The 24,842-nt window shown below is 49.2% G+C and overlaps 1 protein-coding gene and 1 pseudogene across 2 annotated transcripts in view; both read left to right on the top strand.

Annotated features, from left to right (window-relative positions):
• PIEZO2 (piezo type mechanosensitive ion channel component 2) overlaps positions 1-24,842 on the top strand; it is a 356,262-nt gene that overhangs the window by 106,810 nt on the left and 224,610 nt on the right. The gene's annotated exons all lie outside the window — the stretch shown is intronic.
• On the top strand, positions 178-2,696 carry LOC306643019 (ubiquitin carboxyl-terminal hydrolase 33-like; annotated as a pseudogene). Its single transcript has 2 exons — positions 178-2,530; positions 2,634-2,696. The product of its transcript is annotated as a ubiquitin carboxyl-terminal hydrolase 33-like (transcript).

The raw sequence follows: 24,842 nt of genomic DNA, 5'->3' as shown, positions 1-24,842 counted from the left end.
TTGAAAAGATGATTAGAGATTGGTCGTGAAAGAGGCAACATAGCAGATGGTTTTACAGTTGTTTCATTTAATTTATGAAGAACACATCATCATAATAAAGACGACTACTCTCCACCATTGATGATACAAAACTACTCAGTGCATTCTGTGATAAAAATGCTACCAAAATAGATACTGCCTCGGTTGGAAAGCCTTGGGAAACAGGAAAAAAATTCTAACAAAATGTCAGCTTTTCAAAATCATTGTCCGCATTTGGATTCACTTGGTGAAATAACAAATGATTTGATACAAAAATTCCACGGAACTTGTCAGGATTGTAAAGTCAGAGGACCAAATCTTTGGGCATATCTGGAAAATAGGTGTTCATATGTGGTGAATCACAGGCAGATCACAGCACCATACATTCTCAGGAGACGGAGCATAATCTGACTGTGAACTTCACTACTCTTCAAGTCTGGTGTTATGCTCCCAGCAAAGAAGTAGTTTTGGATAGAAAATCAGGAACTCAGGCTTCATTGCCTCATGTAAGACAACCTCAGCAAATACAATGAAACAGTGTCCAGGATTTTAAAATACCGAGTAACACAACATTAAAAACTCCTTTGGTTGCTGTATTTGATGATTTGGATATAGAAGTGGAAGAAGAAGATGAACTTAAGGCAAGAGGTCTTAAAGGTTTGAAGAATATTGGAAATACCTGTTATATGAATGCAGCTGTGCAGGCTCTTTCTAACTGCCCACGTTTGATGCAGTTTTTTCTTGATTGTGGAGGACTAGCTAGAACAGATAAGAAACCAGCCATTTGTAAAAGTTATCTCAAACTAATGACAGAATTGTGGCATAAGAGCAGACCAGGATCTGTTTCAAGGAATTAAAACTGTAAATCCAACTCTTTGGGGGTATTCTCAACAGGATGCTCAGGAATTCCTTCCATGTTTAATGGGTCTGCTTCATGAAGAACTGAAAGAGCAGGTCATGGAAGTAGAGGAAGATCCTCAAACTGTAACTACAGAGGAGACCATGGAAGAAGAAAAGAGCCAGTCAGATGTAGATTTTTAGTCTTGTGAATCTTGTAGCAGCAGTGATAAAACAGAAAATGAAAATGGCTCCAGAGGCTTTTCTGAAGAAAATAATGAAACAACCATGTTAATTCAGGATGATGAGAACAATTCGGAAATATCAAAAGATTGGCAAAAAGAGAAGATGTGCAATAAGATTAATAAAGTAAATTCTGAAGGAGAATTAGATAAAGATAGACTCTTTGTCCGAAACACTCGACTTGAACAACCAGGAAACTGTCAAAGTGCAAATACATGGCAGAACTTCAGAATATGTCATTGATGTCCACTTGAAAGGCCTGTCTACACCACAGAGACTTCCATCAAATGAAGGTGTTAATCCACGTTTATCAGCAAGCCCTCCTAAATCAGGGAATTCGTGGCCAGGATTGGCATCCACACACGAAAAAGCTCAGTCTGCTTTTGAAAAAAACAACATAAGAAATACAGAAGTGTTATTTCAGACATATTTGATGGAACAATCATTAGTTCAGCACAGTGTCTGACTTGTGACCTTTCAAGATCTGTCCTTGCCAATTCCTGGCAAGGAAGACCTTGCTAAGCCACATTCATCTAGTCGTCCAACTTCTATAGTCAAAGCAGGATCATGTGGTGAAGCCTATTCTCCACAAGGCTGGATAACTTTTGTCATGGAATATGTGAAGAGCTGGTTTTGGGGTCCAGTAGTAACTTTGCAAGATTGTCTTGCTGCCTTCTTTGCCAGAGATGAATTAAAAGGTGACAATATGTACAGTTGTGAAAAATGCAAAAAGCTGAGGAATGGAGTAAAGTTTTGTAAAGTACAAAAGTTTCCCGAGATTTTATGCATCCACCTTAAAAGATTCCAACACACTGAAATCAAAATCAGCACTCATGTTCCATTTCCACTAGAAGGCCTGGATCTTCAGCCATTTCTTGCTAAGGATAGTCCAGCTCGGCTTGTGACACATGATCTTCTGTCAGTCATTTGTCATCATGGGACTGCAAGTAGTGGACACTATATAGCCTACTGCCGAAACAATTTAAATAACCTGTGGTATGAATTTGATGACCAGAGTGTTACTGAAGTTTCAGAATCTACCGTACAAAATGCAGAAGCTTACGTTCTTTTCTATAGGAAGAGCGGTGAAGAGGCACAAAAAGAGAGGAGAAGGATATCAAATTTGTTGAACATAATGGAACCCAGCCTCCTTCAGTTTTACACTTCTTGACAATGGCTGAAGAAATTTAAGACCTTTGCTGAACCTGGCCCTATTTCAAATAATGACTTTCTTTGTATTCATGGAGGTGTTCCTCCACAAAAAGCTAGTTATATTGAAGACTTGGTTTTGATGCTGCCTCAGAACATTTGGGATTACCTGTATAGCAGGTATGGAGGAGGACCAGCTGTCAACCGTTTATATATTTGTCACACTTGCCAAATTGAGGCAGAGAAAATTGAAAAAAGAAGGAAAACTGAACTGGAAATATTTATTCGGCTCAACAGAGCATTCCAAGAGGAGGACTCTCCAGCTACATTTTATTGCATCAGTATGCTGTGGTTTAGAGAATGGGAAAGTTTTGTGAAGGGTAAAGCTGGAGATCCTCCAGGTCCTATTGACAGCACTAAAATCGCAGTCACTAAATGTGGTAATGTGATGCTCAGGCAAGGAGTGGATTTTGTCTTTTTTTTTTTTTTGGGTGCTGGGGATTGAACCCAGGGCCTTGTGCTTATAAGGAGTGGATTTTGGTCAAATTTCTGAAGAAACATGAAATTTTCTGCAGTCTATATATGGTGGAGGGCCTGAAGTTATCCTATGACCTCCAATTGTTCATGTTGATCCTGACATACTACAAGCAGAAGAAAAAATTGAAGTAGCAACACAATCTTTGTAATCTGGAGGCTATAGGGAGTTCTAATGAGAAATCATTTTCATTTCCCTTGACATACATATTCAAAAACATTCCCTAAAGCATGTTTTTTTCCTTGATTTCTTTTCATCTTTTATCCCATTTATCCCTTCTTACTGGGCATTATGGAAGAATGTTAAAATGTGTAATATAGTACAGGTCAGTGTATTTAATGCTAAATAACTTACCATAAAGTCTTTCAGCGTAATATTTTTGAAAGAGAAGGGATAGTTGTGATAAATTGATAATCAGTAGGCTATCTTTGATCGGTTTTCTACACGCAGATCTGCAATATCCTTTGTAGCATTGTAAGTATTTTTTGCTTTGAAAACTTTTTCGTTACCCTATGCAGGCATAACTGACCAATCTTTTCACTTCTCCAAAATCCTAATTTAATTGTATAGTTTCGACATGGCTCGGTATAGTAAAGAGCCTATTTTAAATTGAGAGTAATAGTCAGAAAGTTGTTAATTTCCTAAAGCTCGGGAAACATTAGGATGTCACTTTTGCGCTGCAGCAGATAAACTAGCATATTAAAATGTGCAAAATGTCTTTTGAATATATCAAAGATGTGTTTAGTTTGAGTGGAACTTGTCAGCAGATATCAGTAACTTATTGCTTCTTAAATTATAAAATATTAAACTTCAATTCCTACACCCCTGAATAACATTCATTAATGTCAGTAAGTAAGAATCCTTGGAGTTAGTTTTAGGCCACCTTTCATTTTGCAAGCATGAAGTGTGGAATGTGTCAGTGAGGTTGTTGATAAAGCTGAAGCCATTTACAAAATGATTTTTTTAATGAAATGCATAAAATCTTTTGAATAATGTAGTATGTAGCCAGAAGTCAGCTTCGTGCACATACGTGGGGAACCTGTTCAGCATCCTTCCAGAAGCTGTTGTGTGGAATTCTGACTTCTTCATCGTAGTCTTCCTTCCCGAGCCTCTGTGGAGATTCTGCAGGGGTCGGACTGACTTCCTGTGCATATTCGTGGTCTCTGGTATGTTTTCCAGCCCCCGATGACGGGTCCGTTGGCGCCCTCTCTGAGCTGCCTGCCGGGCACGCCACATGGACCCACCTTTCGCAGCAGCCGTGGGCAGGAGCCTCAGCTTCACCCGTGTGCACACTCCAGGGTGAATCGCCCGCTTTCTAAGATGACTTGGCATGCCACGCACCCGGGAACTGGAGGTGCTTCCTCCATGCTCCACGGGGCAGCTGACTGCTGGTGCTGGCGCCGCACCCCGCCCGCAGTCAGGAAGCCGCAGCGTGGTGAACACTGGACGCGTGGTTTTACAATGTGCTCAGCGCTCAACACCAGGGTCATTTTTTTTTTTTTGAAGGGTGAGTTTGTTTTCATTCCACCAATGAGTCAGTGGTAAGAGTGGTACTAGGTGAAACAAACCTAAGAACGGTGCATTTCATTTCATAAACGGACTTCGCTCCTCACCCAGTTTTTGTTTGTGGGTACGGGGGGATTGTACCCAGGGATTGAATCTCAAACTTGTGATCCTCCTGCCTTGGCCTCCTGAGTTGCTGGGATCACAGGTGTGTGCCCCACATCTGGCCTCACCTGCCCGGCTTTCTCATAGAGAAAACTATGCCGCTGCTCTTTCAGTCAGAACGGGGTAAAGTAAAACTCTCGACTTCAATATTTCAGGGAGAGGAGATGAACTCATTGGAGAAGTGACTAAAGACAGGAACCAGCACCAGCGTCCCTGGGGAATCTGCACAAAAATAACTCGGTCAAAGCTTTCGAGTTTTTTTAAAGTGTCCAAATAAAATAATAAGTAGTTGTTCTCCTCTCAGTTCAACTGGGCCCAGTGTCAGCTGGTTCCAGTTTTCAAGTGTCGAGTGCTAACCAACCCAGTGAAGCCTGCAGATCCTGCTTTGGGTAGGAGTCGGGAAAGCTCGCGTCCCGGCTGGCTCTGTGCGTTCTGGGCAGCCAGCTGCTGTGCTCCTAATTACGCTGGGCACCCCAGGCCATTGGGTTGCATGCCAGTTCTAAAGCAGGTCACCAAGTCAGCGTCAGGCTGGCTGTGACAGTGATCACAGACGTATGCCAGCCCGGGTCCCAGGGGAGGTGTGCACCTTCCCAGCTCTGGGTAGATGGAGGGGGCACCTTCCCACAGTGGCAGAGGCCCTGCGCTGCTAGCCCGTATCCTGCCCTGAGTCCTGGCAACCTGGCGTCTAGACTGGGGAATCTGTGAACTTGAACTCAATCTGCCCCTGCACGGACGAGCCCTGGGGCTCTTGGTGAGTCGCTTCATGCCTCTGAGCCTCACCTTCCTCGTGTGTTGAGTGAGGGTAAGGACAGTGCCGCTCTGTGTTGGGCAGAGCGGGGGATGTGCACGTGGGGCTCAGGAGGGTCCCTCCGCGCTGGCTGTGACTTTCCCTCGCTCGTCCCATCCAACCAACTGGAAGGGTGCCCAGTCCCTCAAGTGTGCTGACTGCCAAGAATGGGAGGCACAGGGCTGCTGCACCCACTCTGCCTTCTGGACCAGGGTGCCTCTGGTGGGCCTCAGCCACCATCCCCTCTCCCTGCGAATCCCACATGCCCATCCTCAGCCATCCTGTGCTCAGGGTGGGTTCTTTTAAGAGGAGTGGTTCAGAAGAGGCCTCATGTAGCTGATTTCAAAGCACTTTGGAGAGGAGTTTAGAAGAACATGCCTGTGTGTGCACATTCACACACGCACACTCACGTGCACAGGGCTACCTTTCTGCGTCTGTAAGTAGTAACGCTGTAAAACTGAAGGACGCTTGCCTTAGTACATACAGCATACTGCCTTTTTGAATGAACACAAACCAATCCTTTGTATTTCAAATTCATTCCAGAAGTGTCTGTGTTTACCCCTGTGCTCTGAAGACCAGGGTCACTGGATGGCCATGTGCCAGCAGAGCAGCTGATATTATACCTGAGAAAAGAGAGGCCAAGACCTGCCCCACCCTGTGAGAGAGCAGGGGATCCAGCACGCCTTCACTCCCAGGTGAGCAGGAGGCATGGGAGACGCTGTTACTTTCTGGCTGCAGGCTGAGACCACTGAGCCTCGGCAGCCTCCTTAGGAGACCACCACGCTTCATTTGTTCCAGACACGAGCCTCTGTCCTGTAGGAACTGAGGACTGGTGGCAGATGTGAGGCATTCTGCTGTGGTCCTCTGGGGTTCCACATCCTGCCACTCACAGAAGCAGCCACTTCCTAGGTTTGTTGCTCAAGTTAAAGAAGATGATCGATGTCAGGTGTGTCACATGCTGTGGCATCTGGCGACAGGGTAGGCTCCCGACACTGGAATCAGCTTTCAGTATGTGGGTGGTGTGCCTCTGAGCATGTTGGTCGGGGAGAGAGAAGGAGCAGGGAGTCTGCGTCCTGGAATTTGACGGTGAGATGGTGAGGAGAAAGGTTTGAGCCATAGTCACCCCTGCAGCCAATGGACCGCCAGACACAGAAGGACGTCCACAGGCCGATGACCAGACATTGCCTGGAGCCAGCCCACCACATCCCATGCCAGATGTCCGATTTTCCACCTCCAGGACCTAGAACCAGTTTACCTGCAGAAACCAAAGGACTTCCCCAGCTCCTCCGGAAGCTTCCTGAGCCCTGCATGTGATTCAGCTGGACGTGTCGAGTCACTGTGTCAGACTGGTGGTTAAATACCTAGAATATGTCTCCTGGATACATTGAAAAAACATAAAAATGGTACAATTCAAATATTACCTCTGTAAAGATCATTAACATATTATAATGGATACGTTCCAGCATTGTAAAATTCAGCTCTTTTTTAAAGATTACTGAACCAAAATCAAAACATTCCAGCAGTACTCACCAACTGCTTTTTGGTGATGGAAATGTCAGAATTAAGAGTGGAGTCTGATTTTAAAGTCACGATGCATGGAACTGATTTCATTGGAGATGATGCGAGCTGGCACGAGGTCCTGATGGGCCGATGGAAAAACACTGCAGAAGCAAGAATTCATCTCGGTGAATTTGAGATTGCTTCTGGAATCCTGCTGAAGAACCAATGTGTTTTGCAGAGTGACTGGGCTCAACCCATGAATAAAAACGTGATGATCATGTGAGATCCTTGTCTTCAGAGAGTGGCTTTTGTAGCTACACTTCACCCTCCCACTGGAGTCACCCTAAGGTGGGCAGAACAGCCTCTGCCCGGGGAGCCACACCCTCGCCTCACCTACTCGAGGACACTCTGGCTGCCTCTTCTTCAGTCAGCACAGATCAGCTGAGTGTTTTGCCTTCAGACACCAAGACAGAAATACAGCTCAGTGGAGCCCGGGGCACGTGGGTGCTGAGCTTGCTGACCACCGCCTGTCCTCCCAGTGACCGTCCCAGGGCTGTCTCAGCCTGGCAAGAGGCCCACTTGGGCCTCAGCTTTCCCATCCCTGACATGAGTGGGTGGGACTGGGAAATAACAGACCCTTCCGACAGGCTGTGAAGTGTGGTCCACAGCCGAGGGAGATTTTAGAGTCTGAAGATAAAACCAGCACAGTTTTCTCTTGATTCCTGAAGGGTCTCCTCCTTTGCTGGCCTTTGTGAGATTGGAGTCTCCTCTTGAGGAGTGAATCACGTGAACTTGGCCAGAGTGCCCAGCATCTGTTCAGACCCAGGGCATCTTAGTTCAGTCTCTTGGTATTGATAGCTGCAGGGGTGGGTTCCATGACCGCAATGCAGAAAGATCACAGCGCGAAAAGCATCGAAGTTGAAAGTTGTGTCTAAAGAAATGGCCCCTCATGTTCCTTGAAGGGAGTAAGACATGCCACACATTTCAGATAGATAGACTATTTCAAGTGAAGTAGGTGTTCAGAGCTATTCACAGAGGTGGCAGGCAGCAGGGAGGCAGGTGACAAAGAGTGTCTGGGCCAGACCACAAGGTGATACCAGCTACCAAGACAATGAAGGGGGCTGGGACAGAGGAGGACAGGCGAGGGAGGGTCTGCCTTCCCAGGAGCCCCGTGATGCCTCTCTGAAGAAGAGAAAATTGACCATGACCCCAGGTCAGAGATGGGAAGGCACAGGGTCCTCAAGGCAGAGGAAAACACATGCAAAGGCCCTGAGGCCCGCAAGAGGCTGTGGAGGAGCCAAGTCAGGAGAGCAGACAGGAGAGTGGCTGCGGACAGTGGAGCAGCCTCTTTGAGCTGTGGCAGGGCACTGACCTCAGCGACCCCTCAGTGCCGTGCGTGTGTGTGGAGCGCGTGAGGTGATCTGACGCCTGGATGCGGAGTGGGATGGTCTCATCAGGCACCAGCACTGCTGTCTCCTTGAGCATGGGCCGTTTCTTCATGTTGGGAGACCCTGAACTCCTCCAGTTCTGAATAAAGGACATAACAGGCCGCGTCAGGAGCGCACCCAGGGCTGTGGAACCCCAGGACGCCCCCGTCTCAGGCCGCCTGAGCTCCTCTGCCTGCTTGCCCTCCCCGCCTGGCCTCTGGGGACCAGGCTGTGCCTCCATCACTGCTTCTGAGCAAGGCCCGTGGCCCTGGTCCTTCCGTGCCCGCCCTCCTCCAGTGGCGTGGTGTCCTGCGGTGCGGCCATTGCCACGCGCACCGGGATTTCATTCCTTCGGTGGATGTTTAGCCTCGACTCTGGGCGTATGGAGCCCTGTTCAAGGTCTGTGCCCTGGAGAATGTGAGTCTGACTGGCTTGTTGAAAGGTTCCCTTGAGGCCAGAGTGGCAGGGAGGCCGACTGGAGGTGGCTGGGTGGGCCGGGCGGGGGGCGCATGGCGGGGCCAGGACAGGAAAGGGCCTGCTTTCAAAGTCCATTTTGGAGGGAAAGCCAGTCAGATTTGGGGCTGGATCTGATGTGGAGAGTGGCCGGCCGCTTGGGAGGAAGCCAGGCAAAGCCTGGTTTCGTGTTTGAGCGGCCAGCTGGGCCTGGTGTGGAGGCCTGACCAGAGGCCGGGCTGGAGCGGCGGAGCGGGCATGGCAGAGAAGCCAGAGCGCCCTCCGGACGGCCCGAGTTTGAGCTGGCAGCAGTCCTCCAAAGGGGGCTGCCTGTGAGCCATGTCCAGACACACAAGGCCTGAACCAGATTTTAACTGTGACTGTGAAAAATTAATGCAATTTCCTGGCAATTTGATGCTCTTACAAGTTAATGAGAATTTTACGGCTAACTCGATGTTCTCCCAATTCTGGTTCACGTGACCCGGGGAGCGGCTTGCAGTTGGTGGTGCTGGAGAGGCAAGGTAACGTGGGATGTGTGTCCTGCTCAGATATCCTTCTACTCTGCTTCCTGTGGCATTGCACGTGTTCTTTGGCACAAGGGCACTTGACAAATGTTCGCTGAGCTACCAGGAGTGTATTCTGATGGAGTCCTAAGCACATGGAAGGCCAAATGACAAACTGCTTGGCTCCATGGCTAGCTCTGGGTGTCCGTGTGTCCTGAAGACGTCCTGAGGACGAGGGAGGAAATGACCCTCCCTACGACTGTGGAGTTTTGATGTCTGCAGTCCTTAATCCCACGTGGTCACAGGGCGTCCATGTAAAGCACACAGTCCGTGTCAATGACCCCACCTGTGACAGCCACCTGAAGGCACACCTGTGTGGTCCCACAGGTGAGGCAGCCCTGTACAGAATGCCTACTTTCCTTACAGTTATTTTTTCTGGAGCAGAGTATGAATGACAGCTTGTAGAACTTGCAGCGAGTCATGCTGCTGCCTGTAGCCACGGACACCAGCATCTAGATTATTCTGAAGTCTGAGGTTGGCCAAAATTATAAAGGTTTTTCACACTGATTCAGTTTCATGAATGGGAAGTCCCATACTGTGAAGCTGTTTCATGCACAAAATTATTTAAAATATTGTGTAAAATTAACATCGGGCTATGTGTGTAAGGCATATGTGAAGCATAAATGAATTCCGGGTTAGACTTGGGTCCGTCACCACGATACCTCGTTACGTGTATGCAGATATTCCAAAATCCCAAGCATCCAACACCTGAAACTCTTCCAGCCCCCAGCCCTTTGGGTACGGGACTCAGCTTACATAGGTAAATATAACTGGGGGCGTCCTGCTGTGCTCACATGACTCTGGGGACGTGAAGCTTGTTACCTAGCAGCAACCAAAATAGCACTTCTTCCTGTTCTGTAGGATCGTTCTCAGTTACAGATTTTCAAGAATTTGTCAAAAAAGACCACTCTAGTAAAAACCGTTTTTAGTAAATCCAATGATTATATTTAAGTCTACTCTACTCTTAAACAAATAATAAAACTCTCAAATGGAAAAGCCATTTAGCAAGCCATAACCTGAAACTCCAGCATCGAACTGCAATTCTGAATGCTACATCCTGGTCACTGCAAGCCCTGCAGTCACCGGGAGTGGCTATTTTCAGTTCATGTTAATGATTTCTGCGTCTATTTGTACAGTGTAATTGTGAAAGAAGACCCCAAATGGAACTGAAACCCCCTGCACTCCCATTTGTCCACCAGCCCATTACCTAAGACTGTTGTTTAAATTAAATTTTCTCCAGTTGAAAAAGAAGAGAAGAAAATATACAAATAGAACATGAAGTTGAAGATTATTCCAGATGACTGTTAGGTATAGCTCTCATGCAAAGTCCGAATTATCTCAAAAATTAAATTTTAAATGATGCTATTTCCTGTTCCATTGTCAATTTGATTTCCTTTAACCTCTGTACCTTACTCCCAGAGCTCCCAGCGTGCACGGTTGGCTCTGACCAGGCGTCCCCTGAGGCCCTGTGGCATTCGGTGGTTGATTGATGGATTTCTTAATTGACACGTTGATTCGGCAGATCCCAGTCATATCTAGACTGGAGGTCAGCGCTTGCCGTTCACTGTGACTCCTGGTCCTTCATTCTCTCCCATCGTCCCTCCAAGTCTTACCAGTACTGTCCACATCCGTCCCCTGCCCCCAGTGAACTCTGGCACCTGCTTTTGTTGCTCAGATCCCCCTGTCATTTAAGCACGGTTGAGCTTACACTCATCGGACACAGGGTATCAGTTGACTGTGTGGCAACTCTTCATGTTTTGGCTTATAAAATGCTCTCAGGCAGAGTCATGTCCACAGGGATTGTGGGGCCTCCATCTGGCACTCCGCCAGAGCCCAGAAATGATGTCTGCCCAGGTTTGAGTTGGAACCTACAAAACTGTGAGCACAAAAAAACCTTTCCTTTTTATAAGTTACTTTTCTCAGGCGTTTTGTTACATAGCAGAAAGTTGACAGATACATGGAGAAATTGGTCAATGGCTACAAAGTTAGACCAAAAAAAAAGTAAGTTCTGGTGTTCTGTTGTACAGTAGGATGACTATACTTCACAGTATTTTGTTGAATATTTCAACATAGCTAAAGGAGAGCTATTTGTGGTAAATATTCTTATCACCAAGAAATGATCAATGTATGAAGCTAAATTTATCTCATCATTACACAATGTATGATGTGTGTGGAAATATCACTTTCTGCCTCATACATATGTGCAATAAAAACAAATTTTTTAAAAGATTAACCAGATGTGTTGGCACCTACCTGTCATCCAGCAGCTCAGGAGGCTGAGGCAGGAAGATCACAAGTTCAAAGCCAGCCTTAGCAACTCAGTAAGGCCCTGCGCAACTCATGGAGACCCTGTCTGTAAATGAAATATAAAATGACTGGGGGTGTGGCTCCATGGTTAAGCATTCCTGGGTTCAATCCCTGGCACCCCCAAATAAACAAATACATAAAAACTCTAAAAGAATTAAAAGAAACGCACCTGGAGCCTCCCACCGAGAGCCAGAGGTGGAGAGGTGCCAGGGCTGGGTGCTCTACCTGTGTGCAGCCGGGGTCCCGGGTCTGGGAGGGCCTTGGCATCCTGGGGTCCGTGTGCACTGGACAGAGTGTGCCCTGGGGGGCCTGCGAGAGAGCAGGGGGCTCTCACAGACACGTCAGCAGGAGTGCGGGAGCTATGCCCGGGACACGGGACCCCGCCGGAGCCTCCAGGGCCGCCAGGCTGAGCTGTGGGTCTGCCCGGGAGCTCGACCTGAAGTGCCCACACCCACCGAGGGCCCTGGATGTGAGGATGGGGAGAAGTCACTGAGGCTGCTGGGCACCAGGCTCTTCCAGACTCTCCTAGAAAGGACTAGAAAGCGTTCCCTCCAGAGTGGGGGGTACCAGGGAGCAGGAAGTGAGTGTCACACAGACACTGCATCCCTGAGCACCAGCTGGGGAGCTCTTGCCCGGAGGACTGGCCCTGTCCTCGTCGTCTGTGGCTGGCCCTGTAGAGGTGGGATGTGACCTTGCGCAGGTGGGACCACCGTCCTGGGAGCAGGTGCAGAGGGCCAGTGTCTCTGGTCACGTACAGGAACGCCATCATGGGGGCCTCTGTGACCCTGGGCTTGCCTCCCACAGCGGAGCAGCGAGGGATGGCACACTTCTGCTGAGCTGGGCGTCCGCTCGGGGCCAGAGTTCCTCCCCCAGGGCTCCCCTTCAGGTGCATGTTTGCTTCTTGAGTTTTTCACTTTGAAAGATAACAAAGAAATAGCTCGGGGGGTAAGACGGAGGCAGAGGCCGGAGGCAGCTTCCTGGGCCCCGGGTCCCAGCATCCTGAAAGCCGCCTACGAGGCCTCAGGTCCCAAGGCAGGGCTTCCTGAGACCCGTGGAAAGAGCCCACCTTGTGAGACGTAGGTGTCCCTCTGCCTGGCCCCTCTGGCCGCCTTCTGTTTACTGTTAACTTGCAGCTAGAGACGTGGAATCCCACTGTCTTCGAAAGCTACCCTGCAGTTACCAGGCAGTTTAGACAACAGTTGCTTACCACGATCTTGTCCACCATCCAAAGAGCTCAAGAGTTCGTTTTTCTAGAAAGATACAGGAATGTATCCATGTTGGGCGCTGGCAGGAAAACGACTCTTCTGCACACATGCAAACCAGAAGTGCCCGGCCTGGTGCTTTGACTTGGGCTGGTGGTGGGACATCATGGCACCCCAAGTGCCAGTCCTACTTAGCCAAGCAGAAATGGAGCTGCAGGAAGTCGTCGGGGGAAGCCTGAGGAGCCGCACTAGCAACTCTGGGAGGTTAATGGAGTCGGCAGGCTGGGCATTGGCACTTGCAGAGGCCCTTGCGTCCTGGGCTCTGCCCCTCCCACCTTGGAGGCCAGTGGCAAGCAGTCTCCCAGCCTGGACACCATGTCCCTCCTCCTCCCTCTTTCTCTTCTAAGTACCCTCCGGTCTCAGCGGCCGCCCACATAATCCAGCGCATGCCCCATTTCCATGTGACACTTGGAAGGTACCAAACTCAGAGCTTCTGGCAATTTCATAAATGAAGAAAAAAAGATTTAATCTAAAATTTTAGAGTATATGATTAGCTGAATGTCTTAAAAGAGTGCCTCGATAATCATGGCCAAGGTCGAATCACATGTTCCAGTGGTTTGTGGACTAAGGGGTAGAAAAGCAAGTCTGCCTTTTTTCTGGTTTACAGACTTTTCATTCACATATTCTTATATGATAAAGGGTGTTAAAAAAATCAACGTAAGTCACCAAGTACAAGGAAGATCAAATATTTGTGCTTAAATTGCCCACACAGGTTTCCCTCTGTCTCATTACTGCTCAGCAGTTGCTGGAAGCCAGAGAACACCATGGACTTTGCACAGTGGAGACCAGAGGGTCGGCAAGGACGGAACTGCTGCGGGCACCCCGTGGGCTTGGCACACAGACCGTTCCTAGTTCTTATTTCAAATCCCTTCCTCCTGTCCGTGGACGTGTGCACTGAGCGGGGAATACCCAGCACAGTGGGCACGGCGCATCAGGGCTTCCGCCGATGCCCATGTCACAAAGGAGCACTCGGGAGCTCACAGAGGATGCTGAAAACAAGTTCCCAAAGCCCTGAGGAACAATGGCCAGGTTCCTGTGCCCTTGAGGGTATTTAACCTTCAAGGACAGGGCACCGCTGGCCAGCTCAAATTACTTCCCTTTGCAAAGAGAAGAGCAATAAACAGCATTGGTAATGGACCATATCTTGCTTTTTTGGTAAAACCCAGGTACAGCAAGGATAGTGGAAAATTCAGTGTTCCTTGGGAGCTACACGTGCAGGGTAGCTAATGGCACGCTCTGTGCATTGTCCCCTGAGGCAGTGGAGCAGCCTCTCCAGGCAGAGGGACTGACAAAGGGGCAGGGTCTGAGTGCTGGGAAAGGAATGTCAGATTCCCGCAAAGTGCTGCATGTGATTTAAAATGGGAGTTGAGTCCTGTGACATGTGAGAATGTTAAAGGGACACGCATTAACCAGGGTTTTATTTGCTATAGTAAGGAAACAGTTTGTTGCATCTAAGTTCAAATACGCCATGAAGGGAGAAGGACTGGCATGCAGGTATCTTCCCACGGATGTGAGAGAAAGCAGCCAAACGCGGAGTAGCAGATTCTGATTGCAAGGACAGACTGGCTTGGTACTGACGTATAACATCACCTCCGTTGCGTTTGACTTGTTGGCAACACAACAGGATTAGAATCCTTTCTTAAAATTAGGGAAAGTAGGAAATAAAGTTCAAGTGGAAACAAATCCTTGTCAGATGGAGGAGTGAAGAAATAATAGATTGAATCTGAAAATTGAAAGATCAAAGAGAGAGAGAAGTGTTTTGAAATGCCCTTGCCTTGCACCAACGTAAGCGCGGGCTCTCTGTGCTGCGTCTGAAGAACCAGTCGTAGCAAACTGTGGGGAGCTGTGGCCCTGCGCTGTCTGTGTCCTCACACTGCAAACTTGTGCCTGGTACGTTGTAGATCCACAACGCCCAGGTGTTGCAGGAGCACACTGTGATGCGTTAAAAGTGACCGTAACACTTCAGCTTGTGTTGGTTCACTGGGAAGGTGATGATACCTTATGCTTTCAACAAACGTTGGTCGGGTTTCCTCCTGGGGCCGAGTGCTTCTCTGAGACACAGAACCAGGTGCCTGGCAGTGGTCACTGCACCCTGCCGCCTCCGTCTCCAATGCCCCATAGATGTCTATGAATACTTCTGTTTACCCCATTGTGTCAGGGCCACCTCTTTGCATGTTGGTGACTTTTTCTCAGAAAACTGTGCTGCTGAATAAACGTGGAGCCCGAAGGGTGACTGGACGCAGGTGCTGCTCCTGCGCAGTTGCTTTGGCTGTCTGCACTCACTCAGAGGCACTGCACAGGTGTGTGAAGTGTGGCTTTCAGAGGACTGTGTCCAGGGGTCCTGTGTGACAGTACAGTGCCCTGCACTTCCCGGACTGTTCTGCTTGCATGAAGTCATCTTGCAGGGACCCTGGGGAGCAGGCAGGCAGCATTTTGAAGGGCTTGATTTTACAGTGTTGGAAACCAGAGCATAGTGTGATTCCGCTACACGGTCCTCTTGCCTCTGGTTTATGTGTCACTCAAGGGCAGGGTTCAGGCCCAACACCCAGACAGTGCCAGTGCCCGGTAGGCGTGAAGTCCATAGGTGCTGAACGAAAGACCCGCCAGAACTCCTGAAAGGTGTCTTTGATTAGGAGTCTGTGGATTAAGGATGTCCCGAGAATGCAAAGGTTCCTTGGGAATCCCTCACGCTCATTTGTTGGCCGCCGCCCCCAGATACCAACAGCAGGCATTCTTTCTCTCGTGGTTTGGAGGCTGGGTATGAGGTCGAGGTGGCTGCTGGGGTGGTTTCTCCTGGGGCCTCTCTCCTTGCCGTGTGCAGGGCCAGCTTCCCTCTGTCTCACATGATCGCCCTTGGTCATACCCTTGGTCACCTTGGTCAGACCCTTCCTAATCTCCTCTTCTCTTAAGGTCACCAGGGACGCACTCACAGGATCTCAAGTTACTTGCATTGCCTCTTCAAAGTGTCAGTCTCCAAATAGAGTCACGTTCTGAAGTCTGGGCATTAGGACTTCAGCATGCGAACATCAGAGGGGACACAATTCATCCTACAACACACTGATTCTTAGGATGTCCTAGGCATTCTATTACTCTGTGTAAATAGTAAAGAAACGTAATGATTCTTAGAAATAAAGATCCATTTGGCTCCTTGATTAGAGGAAGGCATTTCTGCTCTTACACATGCTGCGTCTGCAGCCCTCCTCAGCCAGTCCAGCTGTGGGCTGGCCAGCCTCCCTCAGCTGGACACCACCACACTGCCTCTCAGCCCCGGCTCACTGTGGAGCTGCCCAGGGGGCTTGTACAATGCATCCCTGCTCCGACCCACCCCAAGCAAGGAAATCAGAGCTCTGGGGCCGAGGTCAGGACATCCTGCATTTAAAGAATCCCAAGCAGCTATAATGCACAAGGTCTCTGAAGCCCTGAGCTCTATAGTCTTAGCACTCAGTCAAAAATTATTTCACAAGAACCCTTGGGTTACACTGTCCAGTGAAATAACAGCTACACCTCAAGAACGCTGATTTTGACTTTGAGACATTCTCCAGGTATATGTAGTGAGAGAGTGAGCCACAGAGGTTGTAGAGGACTTGGACAAAATCACCTAAGTGGTTAAGTAGCAGAATTCATTCTCTAACATGGTGCAAGGAATAACACAGGAAGTTAGCAAAGCCTTGTTGTGTGAATAGGTTTATGTGCCCATTTCCCTATTGAATTAATCAGTTGGAAGATTATTACCAATTAATCAGTTGGAAGATGATTATTATCAGTGGCAGAAGGACTCCAAATATTCAGTCTTTCTTGATGCCATAGAGCAATACACACTGGCATGGAGCCAGTAGAATGCACCCCTATCTTACCAACTACTTACCAACTAGAGTAATAGACTGCCTAGGACATCCTAAGAATCAGTGTGTTGTAGGATGAATTGTGTCCCTTCATGCTGAACTGTGAGTGGGTCCAGTGTGGGGACTGGGCTGTAGCCTTTGACACCATGAGGCCCAGCCTAACTCCAGCATGCAGGATGCAGTCAGCAGGTGGTAGAATGGATGTGGAAATTGTTGAGATATCTGCAAGGATGGAAGTCCAGGCCATTTAGGATCTAGATAATCAAGGCTAGAGGTCCAGAGGCATTGGTTACCAAGGACTGAACACCAAATGTGTGGCAGAGGCCAGTGCACCACAGTGGGACCTAGTGAACAGCCACTAGTCCTGGCTTACTTGTCAGAACTTGGGAAAGTATTACCGGGCCATGAGATGTGCAGGTGGCCAGGAAGCAAGGCTGCCCCAGAGCTGAGTTGTAGCTGACAAGGTGAACCAATCAAAGGGCACGTGTTGGGATTCAATTTGCTCTATCCTGGTTGGGCAGAAAGCGGTGTTGTGGTGAGTCTGGCCTCTTGAGCACAGACATAGAGGAGCACCTTTGGTGACGAGTAGAAGGTTGCTGATGTTGCTGGAATGCAGATTGCAGGCCCTGAAGTGTCCTAGCCAACAGGGCCAAAGGTTTCCTTTTTAAGGAGACTTTGAAATTCAAGGAGTTTACTGCCCACCAAGTGATTGGTGGGAAAACTGGGTGAAGGATATATATATACCCATATATCCCTGGGTATACTTATACAGGTCCAGTATCCCTAATTCAATATGATGTTCACAAAGTTTTGGATTTGGGAACATTTCAGATTTTAGATTTTCAGATGAGGTATGCTCAGCTATAAAGTCCACGCAAGTATTCCCAAATTTGAAAAACTCCCAAGCATATTTGGATAAAGATAATCAACCTGTATTGTCTGTTTCTTCTGAGTGGATGTGTGGAGGTAACTAGGGCTTGAACCCAGGGGTGCTTAACCATTGATCTATATCCCCAGTCCTTTGTATTTTATATTTTGAAACAGGGTCTCACTAAATTGCCCAGGCTGGCTTCTAACTTGCCATCCTTCTGCCTCTGCCTCCAGAGTTGCTGGGATTTCAGGTGTGTGCCACTGGGCCTGACGGTATTTCCTTTATGTCAAATAAAAGAGCACCTGTCCGTGAGGCAGACCATGTGCCCACCAAAGGCAGCCCAAAGCCAGTGGGACTCCTCTCCTGACCTGAGCAGGTGCGGGTGTTCTGTATTCATTTGCATATCCACTCTTGTCATGTCTGTGCTCCCCATTCCTCCCCATGGCTGGAGCTGCCAGACAGTGTGATTTTCCTTCCTGAAACTTCTTTGTAGTGCAGCTTCGTTGTATTCAGTTTTCGTTGGCTTAGGAAAGCATAGTTTTATTTGCCTTCTTTGACGGATAGTTTCAACAGGTAGTTTTTTGGCTGAGATCTTTTGCCCTCCTACTGTTCCAATGTCTCTGGCTTCCACAGTGCTTGACGATGTCTGTCATGATTCTTGACACTGTTCCTACTCAAGGTGCATTTTCTTCCGTGCTTTTGACATCTTTTCTCTTCATCTTAGACCTCCTGTAGCTCAACTGTGTAGTACTCCAGAGTAATTTTTAATTCGTGCTTGTTGTGACCAAGGTCCACTGTGACTCTTAAGTCTCTGGCAGGGATTGGGGGTTGGGAAAAAGCAGCCTCAGGACGTTCTGAGCCATGCCAACACCCCATATCCGAATCTTCGGGGTGGTGTCCCAGATTCACTCATGCAATTGTATGCTGAACATCTGTGTGTTTTGCTTTACTTAGCCTATATTTTACCCCAGACAAGTGTCTCCGAGCATTTATGTAACACAAATATAATTCTATAGAAGTTAAAAGTATTGATTTTCCTCAACAAATGAGTGTTTTGACTAACTTTGAGAATTTGCCATTTTCAAGGACACTTCTTAAATCCAAGTTATTTTTATCTTATAAAGAATAAAGGTTCTGATTTAAAAAGAAAAATCACAGGTAATGTAATTAAAAGAGATATTTTAAGATTAGTTTTTAGAGAAGGAGTTTTATCCTAAGAACTCAAAAGTCAAATAATAAGACTGAAAGGGGTGCATGTTAATGTCAAAGTACAAAGGAAGGAGGAAGTAATGGAGGAGGAAGGAAAAAGGAAGGAAAGGAAGGAATGCAGGCAGACAAGGACGGGAAAAATAAAGGAGAGAAGAAAACAAAGGAAGGATGAACTGGGAGACAATGGGCTGGAGGGGTCTGTGGCCGTGGCTGCCCTTCCGTAGCCGCTGTAGCAGTGTGGCTGCTAGGCCAGCCGCCAAGCTGAGACCAGATGCGCTCCGTGAATCGCCCTCGAGAAGGCAAGAGCGGCCTGTTGCCTCCCTGCCTTACACTGGTGTCCTGTGTCCCTCAACCTTTTGTCCTGATGAAGGTGGGAGATTTCTCGTGGCCTTCCCTGCGATCACAATCCCCATGCCGTGCTCTCAACACCTGACTTGAGGGTCGCCTGACGCATCTGCCTTTTGTTCATCCGTCCCACCAGCCTTCACTGCATGTTCTCAGTTAATCATGTCTATCTGTGCATTGGGAGTACAGGGCAACCAGGCTGACAACCAGTCCTGCAAATTGTGAAACTAATACTTGAAAGAAAGAAATAAGCAATTGGAAAAAAATAATATGATTTCAAGTAGTAGGATGTGCACAGCAGGGTCCTCGGAGGAGGAGCCCTGGGAAGAGGATGCCATGTCAGCTTGGATGACCAGTGTAGGCCTGTCTGCGAGGTGGACATCAGTTCTCAGAGCTGTGCAAGAGCACGGAGGCGTGTAAAATCAAAAAGGATAGACTGGATCATCTCTTGCCAGTTTCTTAGATATCATCATAGCAATGGGGGAACAAAGACTCATTTCCTGAAGGTGATGGAGGGAGAAGTCTAGGGCGATCGATGCCTTTGAGTGCAGACTCCCTCTGCAGATGAGTCACCCGGCTCCTGAGCTCAAAGGACACACAGAAGGCCGTGCGAGCTAACAGCTGCCCAGCCTGGCTTCCCAGGCATGAAAGGAAAACCCAGGGTTACAGAGAATAAACACAGAGGGTCACAAGGCAGTTAGTCATAGGAACCTGGTGCTTGTTCCCTGTGGGAAAAACAGGATAGCACAAGAGTCCCAGCCCCGGGACCATGAAGCCGCCATCTCACAGCACTGAGATCCTGTATGTGAACAAGTTTGATGGAGACGAGAACAGCCTCAGGCACCCAGGCAGTTACTCTGTGCACCTGCCCGTGACTAGCCACATCCCAGGTGTGTGGCCATGACCCACGCTCCTTGTCACAGCCCTGGAGTGAAGCTGGACCCTGGTGGCCGTGAAGCTGGAGGCAGAGTCCTCTGTGTAGTTCTTCATGCATGACCCTCGGCAGATGTTGGACAGAGCCACCAGTGGGGGAAGGACAAAGGAAAGCAGGACTGAGCCGCGCACATGCACGGTGAGGCTGCGGGTGACCGTGTGCCTCAACTGTACGGGGGAGTTCGGTGTCCAAACAGCCCCTAGGTGGGGGGCCAAGCTCTGCACACTGCTGCACCTGGACACTGGGCGTGGCTCTCTCCGGGCAGGGCTGTGACAGTCGTGGGGGAGAAATACGTCGGGAGCAGTTGGGAGCCAGCCACCTGCAGAACGTGGGGGCGTGAGAGGTGGGGAGGGGTCCTGGGTGGGCCGCGGCGTGGCGCACCATAGGACCACTGCGTCATCTCCTCAGGGACTCCATCGTCCTCGGACAGTGCCTCCTGAAGGTGGGGACAGCCTCCGGCACGCGGTCTCACACTCAGCAGTAGCTGAGGCTCCTGCAGACTCTGCGCATGGGCCATGGGGCCGTGGTGTCCGTACTTCCTGCTGGCCACATGCCCACAGCAATGGCCACTCCTGTAGGGCTCTGTGAAGCAAGCCAGTCCCCCAGCAGAGGGCTGGGTGAATCCTCTCGCCATATGTCTCCTTGGCCCCATCGATCTCCATCGCTGTTGGGCAGCAAGGATCACCCCTGCTGTCACCCTCCCTTCACCTGGGTGGCCATAGATGACTGAGTGTCCCATCTGCACCTTTTACAGGGGTTCGTTTCTCTGTGATCTTTTCTCAGAGCTGCCCCTTTCCAGCTCATCCATAGCAACTGCTGGGGTTTACAAAGTGTTCCCCAAAGTCCATGAGCCAAAATGAACCTTTTTTCTTTATGATTTAATCATTTCAGGTATTTTATAATGATGGAAAGCTAACAAAGAGCTGTGATCCAATAAAATTTATTTAGGGACACCAACTTTATTCTTCAGGTAATTTTTGTTATGCCATGAAATAATGCTTTTCTCTTGACATTTTCAACCATTTAAATTAGCTCTCAGACCATACAGAAACATTAGTCGAGCCAGACATGGTGTTGTACCCTTATAATCCCAGCTACTTGGGAGGCTGAGTTAAGAGGATCACAAGTTGGAGGCCAGCCTGGGTAACTTAGGGAGACCCTGTCTCAAAATATGAAAGGGCTGGAGGTATAGGTCAGTGGTAGAGCACATGCTCTGCAGGCTCGGGCCCTGGGCTCCATGCCCGGCACCACCGTGGGTGGGGAAGGACACATCCCAGGGGAAGGGCAGTTTGGACTGGAGTCTGCTGTTCGCTGATCCCTGTTCTAGTTGAAGAAGTCTGCTTAAAAGCAAAGTTCTGTAACTATAAATAAGCCGAAAGGACCGTGCTTTCGAAACTCAAGACATTTCCCTGCAGGCCTCCTGCAGGCCCCACGGCATCTGAGAGCCACTCCCTGTTCATGGGAACCTACAACGCTGCAGGTGTCCACTCCTTGGCACGGGGGTGTTAGCACTCACAGGCTCACCCACACTCTGCTGCCAGAGGAAACTCAACTGGTAAAGATGTGCCCATCCTAGATCCCCTGAGGCGGCTGTTCTGTGGTGACGTTTTTTAGGCAGGAGCCCACAATACTCACGCAGCCCTGCGCCTGCACATTTAAAGTGGCCACAAGTGTCTCAAAAGCCAACTAAGGAAATCAGGCCAGATGGGATGGTCCGGTTTCAGGCACCCTGTTAAAACGGCTTTCCTGGCACATTTCTCAAGGTGCCCAGGCGGGTTTGGGAGGCAGCAGGCCGGAGGAACTTCCAAGGCGGGTCACCAGGTCTGCCCACAGGAGGTGAGGCAGACGGCCGCCTGCCGCCTGAGGCCTCCCCTCTCCGTGGGAGCTCCAGGACAGGCCAGCCCAGGAATCTGGGGACGCCCCAGTCACGTGCCCCCCCTCACCGTCCGGCCTTGCTCTGGCAGGCAGGAAGGTGTGTGGCCACAGGTGACCTGGGGTTCAAAGCCTTGCGTGTGGTGTTAACCACCAGAGCCTGGAGGAGAGCTCTCCTGTGATGGCGAAATGTGGAGGGAGGGCTCTGTGCCAACTCACCATAGGACCTGGGAGGAGAGCCGACAGCCACCCTCTCTGAATGCTTTTCTTTTTTGATTTAGAAATGATTTCTGCAACTCTGACCCTAAACAAATGCAGGTTTCCATGTTTTCCTGCAGAGGCCTGAGAAGGTTAGGGCAGAAGCCTAGGTCGCTCTGCAGAAACTTCCTGCCCGGCCCTGCTGATTCCCAGCTCCTACCTGTGGGAGGAGCCGAGGACCTGGTCACATTGGCCCCCCGATGTCTGGACTGTCCATAGTGACGTCACTGAGCTTTGGCAGCTGGGTCCCACCACACTGCTCCCTCATTCCCTCTGGGTAGAAATCCTGAGACTTCAGACAGGAACAGAGAGAGAGGAACTAAATGGGGTCTTCACCAGACACGGCCTGGAAATACCCAGGCTGCAGACCCAGCCCCGCTCCTCCTCTGACGCTGGGATTTCACGGGTTGCTTGGACTGGTTGCCCACGTTTGTCCTCTGAGGACAGCACGGCAACTCAGTGCAGGAAGCAGCCATTTGGGATTAAAAAGCCTTTGTGATTTGTGTTGAGGACTTGGAATCTGAGAAGTGTGGTTTGATGTTCGTATATTTATTTTCAGCCTCACTGCTGTAGGGAGCTGGCTCAGGGTGGGCGAAAGGGAAAAAATGCAGAGCATTCCAACACGACACACAAAGAGTCCGCTCTGTCCATCAAGCTGTCGAAACCAGAAGGGGAAATCCTTTCCAAGGGAATTCGGAAGCTAACAGGCCCGCTGCTGAGGATTTCGGTCATCTCAGCCCACTCTCCCCACCTCAACGTGCTTCCCTGATGCCTCTCACCGCAGTCACACACACGGTGCTGGGAGAGGCCTGCTTGTGTTCTTGCGGACAACCCACCTGTGCATCTCCCACAGCGAGAGGCCTGCACCCTTCCTGAGGGTGGGCGCCCGGGTCCTACCTTTGGGACACTTCTAGCACAGCACCTTGCACTTAGGAGTCCCCATTAGGTGTCCTGTGAAAGGACTTAATGCTGAAGGGAGTCACACAGACGAGGACAGGTGGTCCCTGGGAGCTGACGTCAACGCACATTGGCAAGAACACCTCACATCAAGCCCGCAAGAAGTCCTCATACCTCTTGCTATTTTATTAAGCCCCTTTGCCAAAATTTGCACCACGGGACCTACAAATGGTGAGGAATGGGAGAAGCACGAAGGCTGCGGAGTCCACCCTCCCCCAGCAGGCTCAGTACCCGCAAGGAGCTTGCAGACTCCTGCACAGGGTCCCCTGATTCCCTCAGGCAAGCAAGCCCTTGGCCTTGGAGAGAAGGACAGTACTTCGCCCACTCTACTCCACTCTCTGGCACCCAGTACGACAAGGCCGTGTCCTCCCCTTGCTGGCTCTGTTCATATCTGCTGAGGCTCAGGCATGAAGGACTACACAGAGAACTGGCCCCCTGCCTTCAGCTTTATGCACACCAGGTCCAGAGCCGCACTCAGGGCTGTATGAAGGAGTCTGGACTGCGGCTCATCACAGACAGGTGTGTGTAATACACGACGTGTATCCATGCCCCCCTTCCCTCACCCCCCCCACTCCCCTCCTCGCCTTTGTGACCCCCATGGACTGAGTGGTATCCTCTGCCGTGCCTTTCCCACAGGATGGTCTGCCTCACCTCAGGCCCAAAAACACAGATAAATGAGAAAGGAGCTTAGAATAAAAAATGTTGTGCCTTTGAAAATGGGCATAAAGGCAAGTGGATTAATACATACCTCCATGTGCTCACCCTTACAGAAAACATCTAAAATCAGCAAAAACAGAACCAAAAGTTTTAGAACTCTTGAGACAATCCAGTATTTGCAGCAATCAAGGAAATTTTGAATGAGGAAACAAATAAAGAAATTTAAAACAGCATGAAAATGTTTGGCATTAGTGTTTGTCTTTGCAGAGGCCTTAAGACAACGCCCCTCCTTCCCACTTTGGTTCCAGAGCAGAAAAGACTTTATTCACAAAGAGTGGCCTTTGTCTTCTTTGCCACATCTGGGGGCTGCCTGAAAGACCCGCAAGCCACTTGGCTTTGCCCAGAACTCGCTCGGGGAGGAGAGGGGCAGGCATATTTTAGAAACACCATGAAGCTAATGAAAAACTCCCAACTGCTCAGAGCAAAACAATCACAATTGAGATAAGCAATGGAGTCCTAAAATCCTAGGAGGAAAAGCTGTAGGTTCCTTTGAGAAATCATGGCACTCAAAAGTGTCCTGGTACACTGGAAAATTTAAAAAGTCACTCACTTCCCCAAGACAGGGTCTGTATTCAGAAAAGACCTGATAAAACCCCTAAGCTTTCACCTTTATTTTCTTCCTAGGCTTAGTGAAAGCAGGAACTGAAGGCTAAGGCAGAGTTGCAGGAAGTGGAGGCTAAGGCAGAGTTGCAGGAAGTGGAGGCTAAGGCAGAGTTGCAAGAAGTGGAGGCTAAGGCAGAGTTGCAGGAAGTGGAGGCTAAGGCAGAGTTGCAAGAAGTGGAGGCTAAGGCAGAGTTGCAGGAAGTGGAGGCTAAGGCAGAGTTGCAGGAAGTGGAGGCTAAGGCAGAGTTGTAAGTGGTCAACTCTATGCTCTTGCTGTCTCACTCAACACCCCTCCCCAAGTAACTCAAAGAAATCTCTGTGAAAGCAATAACTGAAGAAAATCTAAAGGCATCAATTTTAGCAGTGCACCTGAAATGCAATGCACTGAGCCAGAGATTATTCTTGAGATTAAAACTCTATTGGAATTTGCCCTGTTGGGTTTTAGACTTGTTGCAAGTTCACTGCTTCCTACGCTCTCCATTTTG

This window comes from Sciurus vulgaris (genome assembly GCF_902686455.1).
Source record: "Sciurus vulgaris genome assembly, chromosome: 13".
Taxonomy (NCBI): domain Eukaryota; kingdom Metazoa; phylum Chordata; class Mammalia; order Rodentia; family Sciuridae; genus Sciurus; species Sciurus vulgaris.
This window is presented reverse-complemented; position numbering and strand designations above follow the sequence as displayed.